Below are 15,993 nucleotides of genomic sequence, written 5' to 3' on the forward strand. Positions count from 1 at the left end.
AATTTTCACTAAATCCTTTTTTCTTTTACATTCTTTTCTATTTTTTTTCCATGTTTTTATTTCTATTTGCAACTCTCTGTATATTTTCTGCTGACTGATCCTCCAGTTTTCTACTTCTTACTATTTTACTGGTCTTCCTAATTTGCTGCCAAACATGTCCAATGAGCATAGTTTAACATTTTTAAACTCTATATTTTACACTTTTATTGTATTGAATTTTTATAATTATTTTGTATGTTATGTTTTGATTGTATTATACTTTATTGTAATGTTTATTTCTTCAAATTATATTTGGTTGTTTTCAAACTTGCTTTGTCACTTTTCCTAGCTTCCTGTGCTCTGCAGATATTTTACATGTAGTAAGCATAGTCATACTGTAATCTGTTCGTGATAGAGTCAGTATAAAAGGCTTTTTCCTTCTAATTCATACATTTTTTTCTTCTTCCATGTGTGTTTGGCTATCTTCAGTTCTCTTTGCCCTTAAAAAATAATTTTTGAGATCTCTCAAAGCTTAGGGTCTAGATACCTTTTTTTTTTTTTTTGGTGAGATAACTTACTTATACATAGTCCAGTGGGTAGTAACAATCTTATATTACCTTACACTGATTTTGGAGCTTAATGTTATAAATTTGCACAAAAACCATGGATAACATTATAAAGTAGTAGATTTCTTAACCACTATGACATAGTGCACCCTTAAAAAATAGTTTTGATAAATGAAATGATGATTGACAAGAATTTAGGGGTAAGTGAAATTTATCCTCAACATTGTAGGGCTTATTCCCGAGCCGACAGAAGAAAAACAAGTACAACATTTCCATAATAAAAGTAGTAATAACAGTAATAGTTCTGTATACTGAACACTTACTCTATTCCAGATACTGTTAAACACAGTGCAGAATATATTACTTAACACTTAACCTATTTCATCCTCATTTGCTATTAAAAAAACAGACTTCATAACGTCAAGCAACTTGCCAAAGGAACAAGTGGCTAATAAACAGTGTTGAAATTCATCCTCCAGTTCTGCCAGAACTTATGGGTAGAAGAAAAAAATAGTCCATAGTGTCATCTTTGGCATTTTCCCAAGAAGTACATTAGCATGTTAGTGTAGAAACAGTGGTTGGCAAAGGAAATACCTAAGCATTACCTTGTTTCCCTGGCTTACTTAGACAGTTAATTCATTTTATCCAGTTTTGAATAAATTCTCATGGTCCACGAAGCTATTTTTAATGTGTGAAAGGTCATAAAACACCTTTGAATACTTATGGACTAAAAAAAAGTAAGATACGCTTTTCTCTTTGAGGCATGTTGCTGCTACGTAAAGTATTGTAGACGACATTTGAAATTGATACGTGTCATTTTATATTTTATGAAAGAAGAAATAAAATGAGAACAATTGAAAAAGAAAAGTAAAATTCATTTATTGTTAGCTTGTAAGTGAATACTTTAAATAATTGATTCTCAGTTTTAATGGAGGGACATGAGGACAAATAAGCAAGACAACCTAAAAATATGAAAAATTAGGAAAGACATAATTTGTTAACAGACACTGGCATTTTGTGAACCATAGTCTCCCTCTCTTTCTTTTTTGAAAGGCAATAATAGAGTTGTTTTGAAATCCTGAAAAAGCTTCAGTTAGTTGCACTGCTAACATTTCAGTGTAATTTTTAACATGCAAAATCAGCCGCAGAATTACCGTGCCTCTGTGCCTGGAAACTCAATGCCACTTTGCTCTGCTTATGTGTCATAACTTCTCATGAATTTTTTATTGTTGCTAACCTGGGTAATTTGTGGCACTGCATTCAGAATTAACTTTCCAAATTGTGAATCTGACCATAGAGCTCCCTCGCTTAAAATCCTGTAGCAACTTTTCTCTTCTCACAAGATTAGACAGAAATGCTACGGTTAGTACACAGTGTCTTTCATTTTTAGCCTCTGGCTAACTCTCCAGTCTCACTTTAAACTTCTTCCTTACTTTCTCTGCCCTAAGCTTTGCCAGGTTATTTGCTTTTCCTCAAATGGGCCATGCTGTGTGCTACCCATGCTGTTTTGTCTGTCTGTAATGTCCTCTTTTTTCTTCTTTCTGGTCACCTTTCACCCTTTGGAACTATATTCCCTATCATTCCCTTTTTGGAGCTCTTAGGCCCACTCCAACAGAAAGCGTTTATATTCTCTGTTAAGCCTCCTGAGACCCCACCCTGGAGTAATTATTTATATGCTTACTACTACTACTTCCCCAGTACATCTTAAACCTGGCACAACAGCAAAAACAATATAATTTTATTGAATAAAAAGAGTGCATGGATGATACCTAATTCACCAAGTTACTGTAAAACAACGGATAGGAAACCCTTTGGAAGCAGTCAGACACTATAGAACTGCTATTTATATATTGATCTATTTTCTTCCCAAATGCTCAGCAATGAAAGCCAGTCTAGATCCACCATAAGGACATTTTGAGGAGGGTTGAAAATTGTGCATTTTTGTGACTGAGCCTGTAAGATGGGAAAAAACTATGAATATAGTTAGGAATTTAAAGAACGCTTTTGATGTCAGAAAGCCTATTATCTATATAATGAGACAAGATATAACCCCTCCCCCCCAAATCTCTGAATAACAGGTGTTGCAAGATTGCCTACAAATGAGTGAGGCTTTGGTCCAGTAGGAGTTACTGAATGTGGTACGGGAAAGTCCTTACGAAGAAGCTGATTTTCAACTAGGTTTTAGGGGAGGTTGAGATGTGAAGGGTCACGAACTTTTAATTAAAGAGGAGGGTGTACCACGGTTGAGGAAGGAACTGCAGTGCTCTTTTCTATAAAATTTGTTATACTGAATGCACCGTCTTCTTTGAGATCGTCTCTTTCTTGGATTCCTCTAGCATTGACCACCTGATAAAATTCTGAACATTCTTTAATATTTAGCTCAAATGTTTCTAAAAATACTCAGTGGAAGTATCCCTTTTCTCTTTCTCTCTGAATTTCTAAGAGCATACCTTTTAGGACTAAGTTCAACTTTATATAACAGAGCCTCCTTGCTTTTTTCTTAATAGCTGAAGCAATATAGATGTTTATTTTTTTATGACTCCACAATCATCAAAGACTCAGGCTCCCTTTTATTTTTTTGTTCCTTCTGGCTTTCATTTTGGATTTTACTATCATCCAAGGTGGCTAGTGATGCTCCAACCATCTTGTTTTAGTTTCAGGCAGCAGGAAACAGGAGGGAAAGTGTAAAAGAAACATGCTCCTATAAAGGAATTCTTGCCAAGGAATCCAGCTCAACTTTGGCTTTGATTTCGTGAACCAGAGCATCCCATGGCCACTCTTCAAAACAAATGAAGACCCTAAAATGGTTTTTGTTTATGTGGGTCCTACCTATAAATATTTATCATATTAAAAATTAGTACTGCATTCAGACTATGGGGTATTTTGTTTAGATTGAAGTATATCCAGAAAATCTGGCTTAACCTGGACATATCATTGGAAAAAAGAGGATCTCTTATACACCCTGAAAGAATTCTAGGGACACTTGGGGGCCTTTGGACCAAATTGATAACTGTTGAGATGAAGTAATATGTAGCTACAAAGTGTTAAAACCAACAAAGGAAACCAAATAGGATCCCTTTTATTGTGGAGGGAAACACAAAATTTGTATGAATACATTATTATTTGTTTTCAAAACTCAGTTCCATCAATTTACAGAGCATATTTTGTTGTACAGGCACCTGGATGCCTCTGTTTAAAATGAGGATCTGGAAAGCAAGTCTTGCTTGCACAGTGCTGAGAAGAGAGTTCTGTCCAATAGCATCCATAAAATCGGTTCCACATTTACTGTCGGCTTCATTTCAGAAAAGAAAATGCTTTTACTTAAAAGTCACTTCCTATATTAATGAGACATATGATATAATTTTGTAAATGAAATAATGAGTGGTTAATCTCCCCCTCCCATCCTTTTCTCACAGCCACTCTGGGTAAAGCCCTTCAGAAAGAAAAGCAATCTTTTGAGGAAAGGTTTTTCTTATTAAAAAATATATAAACATACACCCACACCCAAATATACAAACATACATATATATAAGCAAACAAATATATAAACATACATCCACACCCAAAAAAGTCTTAGGAAAAATACACTTTCTTTTTTTTTTTTGTCTTTTTGCCATTTCTTGGGCCGCTCCCGCGGCATATGGAAGTTCCCAGGCTAGGGGTCGAATCAGAGCTGTAGCTGCCAGCCTATGCCAGAGCCACAGCAACGCAGGATCTGAGCTGCGTCTGCAACCTACACCACAGCTCACGGCAATGCCGGATCGTTAACCCACTGAGCAAGGGCAGGGATCGAACCCGCAACCTCATGGTTCCTAGTTGGATTCTTAAACCACTGTGCCAAGATGGGAACTACAGAAAAATACATTTTCTATTTAGCTAACTTAGTAATCTATTTAAGGAAGATATTCAGGTTTGGGCCTGTTTTTGCTTTAATTATGGCACGGTGTAGTTTATGCAGTTGAAGGAGGTTCAATGTGGCATTAAAAGAGAGCCTGGCAGAGGACACAAATTTTCATGAATCCCTCAGAATATTCTTGGGGCTCTTGGATACAGATGGTAACCTGGTAATTCCATGTCTAGGCCACCATCATTTTGAAGGGGTATGTGCTTTGCTTAGATAGGTCAAATTACATTCTATAGAGTATGGATGAGACAGTGCAGAAATCTTCTTCTTCTTTAACTTGTTCCTGTCTTTATTAAATCGCACCAATGTCACATGTAGTTTATTAGTCTCCTATTGCTTCTACATCAAACTACTACAAAATCCTAATTTAGTAGCTTAAAGAAATTACAAATTTATGGAGTTCTTGTTGTGGATCAGTGGGTTAAGAACCTGACATAGTGTCTGTGAGGGTGTGGGTTCAGTCCCTGCTCTTGCTCAGTGAGTTAAGGATCTGATGTTGTCCTGGCCGTGGTGCAGGCCAGAAGCTGCAGCTCTGATTTGATCCCTAGCCTGGGACCTTCCATATGTCACAGGTGCAGCTGTAAGAAAAAGAAAAGAAAAAAAAGCAATTACAAATTTACTATTTTACTATTCTGTGGGTCAGAAGTCTGACATGGGTCTCAATGTGCTGGTATCATGGTGTTATCGTGGCTGCTCTCCTTTGTGGAGATTCAGTTTCCTTACTTTTTCCAGCTTCTGGAGGCCACCTACACTGCTTGGCTTATGCTTCCTTCATTTTCAAAAGTCAGCCATATAGTATCATTCTGAGCTTCTTCCCCATCATATTTTTTTTTTTTTTTTGTCTCAGCTGGGAAAGGTTTTCTATTTTTAAAGACTTAAGTGATTAGATTGAACTCACCCTAATAATTCAAGATAATCCCTCCACTTCAGTGTCTCTACCCTTAATTACATCTGCAAAGTTCCTCTTGCCAAGTAAGGTAACATCTTTGCAGGGTCCAGAGCCAAGGACATGGACATTTTTGGGGGCCATTATTCCATCCAACACACTCAAATCTCAGCAGTTTTAGTTTTGCCAGTCCCTATTTTTAAACCATAAGGCACAAAAGGAAAACTAAAGGAAGAAATCTATGGAAAATTAATGTTCATGTCATCACTTACAGGTTGGAAAACATATTTAAAAATCTATTATCCCACATATATTAGGTCAAAACAGTGAGATTCCATAATAAATTGTGTTTGTTATATAGTAAATTTTGCTGTAAGAAAGACAAATGTCTGCACTTCATAGTCAGTTCATGTACCATTTGATTCACTGGTTGCTATGGAGATCACCCATTTTAAGTAAATATTAGATAGTGTATGGATCTGCATAAGATGATGTGATAGGAATGGGCATGTGTTCTCAGTCTGTTTCTTATTCCTTAAAAAGGTATCTTTTCCTTTTATCAATTTTTTAGCTAACTTTTAGCTTATTTTCTTTTGCTTTATAGAACTTTTCAGATGTTATATTGACATACATATTTTATTTACACATTAAAATGGGCCTAAAAAAAGGAATCCTTCTTTTGTCCAAATTGTTGAAATCAATATAAAGAAACATTCCTTAGACAAATTTTAGGTAGGCTTAAGATAATAAACATTAGTTGGAGACTGTGTTCAATTAGAAAAATATGTATTTTTTTCAAATTTATTGAAGAAGAATTGACAAATACAGTTGTAATATATTATATGGCATGTCCTACATGATGATTTGATATAAATATACATTATGAAATGATTACCACAATCAAGTTACTTAACATATGCCACCTCACACGGTTACATTTAAAAAAAAAAACAAGAATGCTTAAGATCTATTCTCTTAGCAGATTTAAAGTATACAACATTATTAACTGTTAACTGTGGCCACCAACCTGTGTGTTAGATCCTTGGAATTTATATATTTACAACTAAAAGTCTGTAAGTTTTGACAAGTTTCCCCACATTTCCCCCTATTGCCACACCTCTGATAAGTATCACTGTATTATATGCTTCTATGAGTTTGACTTTTTTTTTTTTTATTTCACATATAAGTGATACCGTGTAGTATCTGTCTTTCTTTGTCTGGCTTATTTCACACAGCACAGTACCATTGGAGTTCATCCATGTTGTTGCAGATAGAATCATTTTCTTCTTATTATTTAAATTTAAAGATTACTAATTTAGCAGATCTAAGCCTTATATGTAGTTCATAAGTCTAAGAAATATAATATTAATTTGCTAGGTATATCAGGATAAACCATGTATAAATGATAAAACCATCACTGCTTTATAGGTATATTTGAGTAATTTATTTTTAGTGCAGAAATCTTCTGGTCATTTTCATATACATTGAGGAGTTTGAGTAGGAGCAGTTTATCTAGATCCTCTGAATAGGGTTTTATTTATTGTATAAAAATGCAAGTTAAACTAGCTTGGGTAAAAATACCACTCATATATACTGTGAAAAGGGAAAGAATAAAGCTGAGCTTCAGCTTGACTATACTAGATGAATATTGCAGAACTCTGTTTCTTTGTGTTATGGCTTCTTTTCTCTATGTAAGCTCAGGTCTCTTGTCCTGCAGACCACTTTCCCCTTTCAGGGAAAATCTTAGAAAAAAGAGTGAAACAGAATGAAGATTCAACAGAGTTCAAAGTAATGGTTATAAAGATGCTCACTGAACACAACAGAAGAATGGATAAACTCAGCGAGAGCTTGAAGATACAAAATATTAAAAAAAAAATCAGAACAAGAGAATACAATATCTGAAATTAAAAAAAAAACACTAGAGGGAATCAGCAATAGATGAAAGGATGCAGAATGGATCAACAATCTGGAAAACAAGACAGTAGAAATAACCTAATTGGAACAATAAGAAGAAAAAAGAATTTAAAAAATAAGAATAGTTTAAGAGATATCTGGAACAACATCAAGCATACTAACATTCAAAATATAGGAATCCCAGAAGAAGAAGAGAAAAAGAAATAGACAGAAAACCTATTTGAAAAAGTGATGGCTGTAAACTTACTTATAATGGAGACAGTAAGAGACATCCAAGTCCAAGAAACCTAGGAAGTCCCAAACAAGACAAATCTAAAGAAACCCAAGAACATTATAATTTTAGGAGTTCCTGCTGTGATGCAGTGGGATTGGCAGTGTCTTGGGAGCACTGGGATGTGGATTTGATCCTCAGCCTGGCACAGTGAGTTAAGAATATGGTGTTGCTGCAGCTGTGGCTTAGGTTGCAATTGTGACTCAGATCTAATCCCTGGCCCAGGAACTCCATATGCTTCAGGGTGACCAAAAAAAGAAAGAAAGAAAAAAGAAACATTATAATTAAAATATCAAAAATTAAAGATGAGAGAAAATCTTAAAAGCAGCAAGAGAAAAAACAACGGAGTTTTTTACTAGAGAACTCCCATAAGACTATCACCTGATTTTTAAAAAAATGTATTGAAGCATAGTTGATTTACAATGTTGTATTAATTTCTGCTATACAGCAAAGTTATTCAACCATACACATACACATATCCATTCCCCTTACAGGTTATCACAGAACACTGAGTAGATTTCTCTGTGCTATGTAGCACGTCCCTGTTGATCACCCATTCTATATGCAAAAGTGTGTCACCTGATTTTTCAGCAGAAACTTCAGAAGGGGCTGGCATGATATATTAGAAATGCATAAACAAACAAACAAACAACCCCCCCCCAAATATCTTACAGTCAAGTATACTCTACCTGGCAATGTTATCATTCATAATTGAAAGAGAGATAAAGAATTTCTCAGAAAATCAAAAGCTGTGAGGACTTCTTTAAATGGAAAAGAAAAGGTTATAACTAGAAATAATAAAATAATGAAGGAGAAAATGCCACTCATAAAGTCAAACATAGTAAGGGTAGTTGATCAGCCACCTATAAAGCTTAAAAGACAAAAGCTTTAAAATCATCTATATCTAAAATAATTAGTTAAGCAATACACAAAATTAAAAAATGTAAAATAAAACATCAAAAATATAAAACTTCAGATGGGTAGTAAAATATGTATAATATACTCAAACTTAAGTGACCATCAATTTCAAATAGCTTGCATATGAACCTCATGGTAACTACAAATCAAAACCTATAACGTATTAAAAAAATGAAGAAAAAAGAATCCAAACATAAGACTAAAAAAAGTCATCAAAATCACATGAGGAGAGAACAAGAGAAGAAAAAAGGAACAGAGAACTACAAAAACAACCATGAAACAAGTAACAACATGGGACTAAATACATATCTATTGATAATTACTTTAAATGTAAATAAACTAAATGCTAAAATCAAAAGACATAAAATGACTAAATGGATAAATAAGACCCAAATATATGCTGCCTACAATGGACTCCTTTCAGATTTGAGAACACACACAAACTGAAAAGTGAAAGAGGTGCAAAAAGATGTTCCACGCATGTGAAAACATAAAGAAATCTAAGGTAGAAAAATGATATAATACTCACATCAGACAAAATTGACTAGAGCAAGACTGAAAAAAGAAACAGAGAAAGGCATTAGATTGTGATAAAGAGATCAGTTCAACAAGAGCTACAATTGTAAATATCTATCCACCCAACATAGGAGCATGTAAGTACATAAAGCAAATATGAACAAATACAAAGGGAGAAATTAAGAGTAACACAGCTGTAGGGGACTTTAACACCCTACTCACATCAATAGACAGATAATACAGACAGAAAATCAATAAGGAAACATTGGCCCTAAATGAGACATCATATTATATGTATATAAAACATATTATATATATATAAACATATTATATATATATATATAAAATACTCCACCCCAAATCATTAGAATATACACTCTTTTCAAGTGCATTTGGAATAGTTTCCAAAACACATCACATGTTACTCCATAAAACAAATTTCTATAAATTTAAGAGGACTGAAATCATATCAAGTATTTTTTCTGACCACTATAGTGTAAAACTAGAAGTTGACTACAAGAAGAAAAATTGGAAAAAGCATAAACGTGCAGGCTAAACTACAAGCTTCTAAACAGTCAATGCATCAATGAAGAAGCCAAAGAGAAAACAAAAATATCTTGAGACAAAAGAAAATGAAAACACAATTTTCCAAAATCAATAGATGCAGCAAAAGCAGTTCTAAGAGGGAAGTGTATGGCAATATAGGCTTTCTTCAGGAAACAAGAGAAATCTCAAACAATGTAACCTCACACCTAAAAGAACTAGAAAAAGAAGAAAAATGGCTCAAAATTAGAAGGAGGGAAATAAAAAATAAAGATCAGAGTGAAAATAAATGAAATTGAGACTAAAACATAGGAAAGATCAATGAAACAAGAGCTAGTTCCTTGGAAAGATAAAAAAAATTGATAAACATACACTTAGCAAGACTCATCAAGAAAAAAAAGGGGGAGCAAAATAAAATCAGAAATAAAAGAGGAGAAATTATAACTAACACCACAGAAATTCAGAGGATTATTAGAGATTACTATAACAGTTATATACCAACAAACTGGACAACCTAGAGGAAATACATAAATTCCTAGAAACATACAATCTTCCAAAACTGAATCAGGAAGAAAGAGGAAATCCGAACAGGGAATTCCCCTTGTGGCTCATGGGGTTACGAAACTGACTAGTATCCATGAGGATGCAGATTTGATCCCTGGCTCCATCAGTGGGTTAAAGATCCTGCATTTCTGTGAGCTGTGATGTAGGGCACAGGTGAAGCTCATATTCAGCATTGATGTGGCTATGATGTTGGCCAGCAGTTGCAGCTCTGATTTGACCCCTAGCCTGGGAACTTCCATATGCCACAGGTGCAGCTCCAAAAAGCACACAAACAAACCAAAAACACTGAACATACTGAATACTGGTAATAAAATTGAGTCAAGAAATTTCCAACAAGAGTTCCACTGTGACAGAGTGGGTTATGGATCCAGCATTGTCTCTGTGGTGGTGCAGTTTCCATCTCTGGCCTGATGCATTGGGTTAAAGATCCAGCATTGCTGCAGCTGTAGCATAGGCTGCAGCTGTGGCTCAGATTCCATACCTAGCCTGGGAACTTCCATATGCTGCAAGTGAGGCCAAAAACAAACAAACAAACAAAAACTCCCAACAAACAAAAAGTTCAGGACCAGATAGCTTCAGGGAAAATTCCATGAAATATTTAAAGAAGAGTTAAAATTAATATTTCTCAAATTATTCAAAATAACTGAGGGGGAAGAGATGCTTCCACACTTTTCTACAAGGTGAGCACTAACCTGTTACCAAACTCTGATGAAGATCCTAGAAAAAAGTTGTGGGTCAATATCCTTCAAGAACACACAGGCAAAAATCATCAACAAAATATTAGTGAACTGAATTCAACAATACATTAAAAGGATTATACACAATGATCAGGTGGTATTTATTCCAGGGAAGCAAAGATATTTCAAAAATATGCAAATCAATAAACATGATACACATTAACAAAATGAAAAATAAAAATCATGTGATCATCTCAATAGATGTAGAAAAAGCATCTGAAAAAATTCAACATCCATTTATGATAAAAATTCTCAACAAAATTGTATAGAGGAAACATATCTCAACATAATAAAGACCATATATGACAAACTCATAGCTAACATCAGACTCATCAGTGAAATGTTGAAAACTTTCCCTTTAAGATCATAAACAAGACAAGGATACCCGCTATCACCACTTTTAATCAACTTGGTATTAAAAGTTTCAGCCACACCAATCAAACAAGAAAAAGATAAAAAGTGTCAGTGTTGGAAAGAAAGAAGTAAAACTGTCACTATTTGCAGATAACATGATGTTATATTTAGAAAACCCTAAAGATTCCACCAAAAAAATTAGAATGTATAAATTTAGTAAAGTTGCATAAAAATTAATTTACAGAAACGTTTTCATTTCTGCAAACTAGTAATGAACTATCAAATTAAAAAAAAATTTCTTGTGCCAATAATGTCAAGGGCTCAGATGATGCCAGGAAGAGCAGGGAGTCCTTCCAAAAGGTGGCTGGTCTTTTGAGTATAGGCTTGCTGACTAAACTGGGTTGTCAATGTCCCTCCCCTAGTCACCCTCACCTCCTTTTCTTACAGCTTCCTTTCTTCCCCTCCCCACCAGTTTGCCTACCTAGGGTACCTGGCTCATGAGGTTGGCTAGAAGTACCAGGAGGTAACAGCCACCCTGGAAGAGAAGAGGAGGGAAAAGGCCAAGGTCCATTACCGGATGAAGCAGCAGATCATGAGGCTATGGAAGCAGGCCGAAAAGAACATCGAGAAGAAAACTGATAAATTCACAGAGGTTCTCAAGATCTATGGATTCCTAGTCTAAGCCCAATAAAATTGACTATTTATTCTTCAAAAAAAAAAAAAAAAAAAGAAAGAAAGAAGAAGAAAGAAAACAATTCCCTTTACAACTGGATCAAAAAATAATACATAGGAGTAAATTTAACCAAGGTGTTGAAAACCTATACTCTGAAATTATAAGATATTGATGAAAGAAATTGAAAAAAGTCAATTGAAAGATATACCATACTCATGGATTGAAAAATTAATATTGTTAAAATATATGTACTACCCAACCTAATCCACTTTTTAAAGCAATCCCTGTCAAAATACCAATGGCAATTTTCATAGAACTGGAACAAGTAATCCAAAAATTTGTGAAGAACCAGGAAAGATTTCAAATAGACCAAGCAATCTTAAGAAAAAACCTGGAGGTACCAAGCTACCTGATTTCAAACTATGATGGAAAACTATAGAATTAAAAGAAAAACACTGTATAGTACTGGAACAAAAACAGACACATAGATCAATGAAACAGAATATAGAGCCCAGAAATTAGTCCACATTTATATGATCAAGTAGTTAATGACAAAGGAGTTAAGAATACACAGTGAGGAAAAGATAATCTCTTAAATAAATGTTGGGAAGATTGTACAGCTATATACAAAAGATTGAAACTGGAGCACTTTTCTTACACTATTTATAAAAATAAATTAAAAATAAAGACTTAAATATAGGACCTGAAACCATAAAACTCCCAGAAGAACTCATAAGCAGTATGTGCCTTTATATCAATTTTAGCAATTTTTTTTGACCTGCCTCCTCAGGCAAGAGCAACAAAAACAAAATAAATGGGACTACATCAAATCAAAAAGATTTCTTGCACAGTGAGGAAACCATCAACAAAATTAAAAGACAATCTATTAAATGGGAGAAGACTTTTGCAAATAATACATCCAATAAGAACGTAACATCTAAAATATATAAAGAATTCATCCAACTCAATATAAAACATAGGTAATTTGATTTAAAAATGAACAGAGGAACTGAATAGACATTTTTTCCAAAGAAAAAGAAAAGATGACCAACAGACACATGGGAAAATCTTCAGCATCACTAATCACCAGGGAAATGCAAATCAAAAGCATAAAATACCACCTCACGCCTGTGAGAATGGCTTATTATCCAAAAACAAAAACGTAAAATAAAAAACAAGAAATATCATTTGTTGGGAGGGATATGGAGTAAATCAAGTGCTCATGCATTGTTGATGGGAATGCAGCCACTATGGAAAACAGCATGAATATCCTCAAAAAATTGAAAGTGGAACTGAATATGATCCAGCGATTCAATTTCTGGGTATTTAGCCAAAGAAAACAGAAACAGTAATTTGAAAAGATACATGCACCTCCGTATTCATTATAGCGCTATTTCCAGTAGATAAGGTATGAAAGCGACTTGAATGTCCATAGATAGGTGAAAACATTAAGATGTGGTGTGCATGTATAGTGGAACATTATTCAGTCATAAAAAAGAATGAAATCTTACCATTGTTGACAACATGGATGGACCTAGAGGGTATTATACTAAGTAGAGTCAGATAGATAATGGCAAATAACACTTGATTTCACTCATGTGTGAAACCTAAGAAACAAAGGAAACAAAAAAAAAAATCAGAAACAGACTCAGGCAGAGATACAGAGATAAGCCAGTGGTCACCAGAGTGGAGGGTAGAGGCTTGGATGAAGTAGGTGAAGGGGATTAAAAAATACAGACTTCCAGTTATGAAATTAATAAGTTCTGAGGATGTAATGCACCACATAGGGAAATAGGCAATGGTATTGTAATTGTAGGGTGAAGGAATTTACTAGATTTATTGGGATAATTAGCTTACAATGTATATAAATACTGAATCACTATGTTGTACATATGAAACTAATATAATATTGTATGTCAACTATACTTCAATTAAACAAAAATGATTTATGTATGAATCATAAAATATTTTAGTTTTGTTTTTTTGTTTTCAAACAGAATGTATATGAATATAACTGCTATTAAGTATTCTTTGGTTCTTTGCATATTTATGCAATATAATGTTTATAAGATTCATCTGTATTGCTGTGACTAAATTTAAATTGTTTATTTTCATTGCTCTGAAATCCTCCATTTCAGGAATATACCAAAATTTACTTATTCATGCTACTCTTGATGGCCTTGAGTTGTTTTTAGTTTACATACATTTAGCATAGACATCAGACTGGAGTCACTGCTTCAGTATATAGAGAATTATTTTTTGTACTTGACTGTATGGTGCCAAAGTGTTTGCCAAAGCATTGGTGTCAATTTCACTCAGACTAGTTTTACATGATAATTTTTAATGATCCTCATATTTGCCAACATTTGACACTGTTGGGATTTTAATTTTTTAAATAATCTCATGGGTGTGGTAATGTTTTCCATTATACTTTTAATTAGCATTTTCCTATTTCTAATTAAGTTGAGCATTTTTATTTTGTTTACAAGGCATTTGTGCATCTTTTTTTTTTTTGCAAAATGCACATCAATGTCATTTACCCATCTTTCTATTTTTCTTTTTTCTTCATTCGATTTGCAGTTCTTTGTATATTATGAACACTATTCTTTTGCCTGTTATGTTTTTCCACTTCTGTGAGTTATCGTTTTACTCTCTTAATAGTGTCTTTGAAAAAAGGAATTTATTAATTTTAATGAAATATAAGTTACCGATTTTTACTTTTTTGTTACTTCTATTTTTGGTTAGTTTTTGTCTGTGTGTTTTGTTTAAGAAAGCTTTCTCTATGCCAATGTCAAGAAGATGCCCTTCTATGTTAGGTCTATAATCTGAAAAGGAGAACAATAAAGTTTCCAGGAGATAACTAAAGAGAATCTCTTTATGACCAGGAGATAGAAAGATTTCTTAAGTAAGAGACAAAAATAATCTTGACCTTAGTTGATTTATATTTTGTGTACATTGTAAGGTCAGGGTCCAATATTTTTTCCACAGAGACACCCAATTGTCATAGTACAATTTATTAAAGATGATTCTTTTCCTATCATTTTGAATACTGATTTTGTTATGAAAGTTCTGTTGTGTTCCACTGACCTATTTGTCTAATTTATGCCAATTAAACACTCTTTTAATTGAGAACTGATGGAACAAATGCCTCTACCTTGTTCTTCCTCTTGAAGAGTGTCTGGGTTATATATATATATTTTTTTTAATTTCTATGTACATTTTAGAATTAGCTTGTCAAGTTACACAAAATACCCTTTTGATGTTTGATTGGGATTGTATTGAATCCATAGAACAATATGGGAAGAATTAACATAGTTTCAATAGAGAGTCTTCTAATAAACATAGATAAATCCATTTTTGTTATATTTTTTAATGTTTATAAATAACATTTTGTAATTTTTCATTGTACATGTTACATTAGTTATTTGTAAGCATCTATTTCTTTGTTGCTACTGTAAATGGAATTTTTTTTTTGTTATTTCGAGGATTTTTAATTCTACTTTATTTATTTATTTTCTCCCACTGTACAGCAAGGGGATCAAGTTATCCTTACATGTGTACATTACAATTACATTTTTTCCCCACCCTTTCTTCTGTTGCAACATGAGTATCTAGACAAAGTTCTCAATGCTATTCAGCAGGGTCTCCTTGTAAATCTATTCTAAGTTGTGTCTGATAAGCCCAAGCTCCTCATCCCTCCCACTCCCTCCCCCTCCCATCAGGCAGCCACAAGTCTCTTCTCCAAGTCCATGATTTTCTTTTCTGAGGAGATGTTCATTTGTGCTGGATATTAGATTCCAGTTATAAGTGATATCATATGGTATTTGTCTTTGTCTTTCTGGCTCATTTCACTCTGGATGAGATTCTCTAGTTCCATCCATGTTGCTGCAAATGGCATGATGTCATCCTTTTTTATGGCTGAGTAGTATTCCATTGTGTATGTATACCACTTCTTCCTTAACGCAATCATCTGTCGATGGACATTTAGGTTGTTTCCATGTCTTGGCTATTGTGAATAGTGCTGCAATGAACATGCAGGTGCATGTGTCTCTTTTAAGTAGAGTTTTGTCCAGATAGATGCCCAAGAGTGGGATTGCGGGGTCATATGGAAGTTCTATGTATAGATTTCTAAGGTATCACCAAACTGTTCTCCATAGTGGCTGTACCA

At 33.9% G+C, this 15,993-nt stretch overlaps 2 long non-coding RNA genes across 14 annotated transcripts in view; one reads left to right on the top strand and one right to left on the bottom strand.

The window, feature by feature from the left end:
* LOC106505376 (uncharacterized) overlaps window positions 1-15,993 on the top strand; it is a 675,862-nt gene that overhangs the window by 117,526 nt on the left and 542,343 nt on the right. The window lies entirely within an intron of this gene.
* Window positions 5,274-15,993, bottom strand: part of LOC146397526 (uncharacterized) — a 55,137-nt gene continuing 44,417 nt past the window's right edge. The window contains exons 3-4 of the long non-coding RNA XR_014824160.1: window positions 13,337-13,432; window positions 5,274-8,993 (exon numbers count right to left, since the gene is read on the bottom strand). This is a non-coding gene — a long non-coding RNA (uncharacterized LOC146397526). The remainder of the gene's footprint in view (window positions 8,994-13,336; window positions 13,433-15,993) is intronic.

The sequence above is a fragment of the Sus scrofa genome, chromosome 13 (assembly GCF_054392235.1).
Source record: "Sus scrofa isolate SSC_HxYL_T2T_F1_AM1 chromosome 13, Sscrofa_HxYL_maternal_Yorkshire_Landrace_v2.0, whole genome shotgun sequence".
Lineage (NCBI taxonomy): Eukaryota > Metazoa > Chordata > Mammalia > Artiodactyla > Suidae > Sus > Sus scrofa.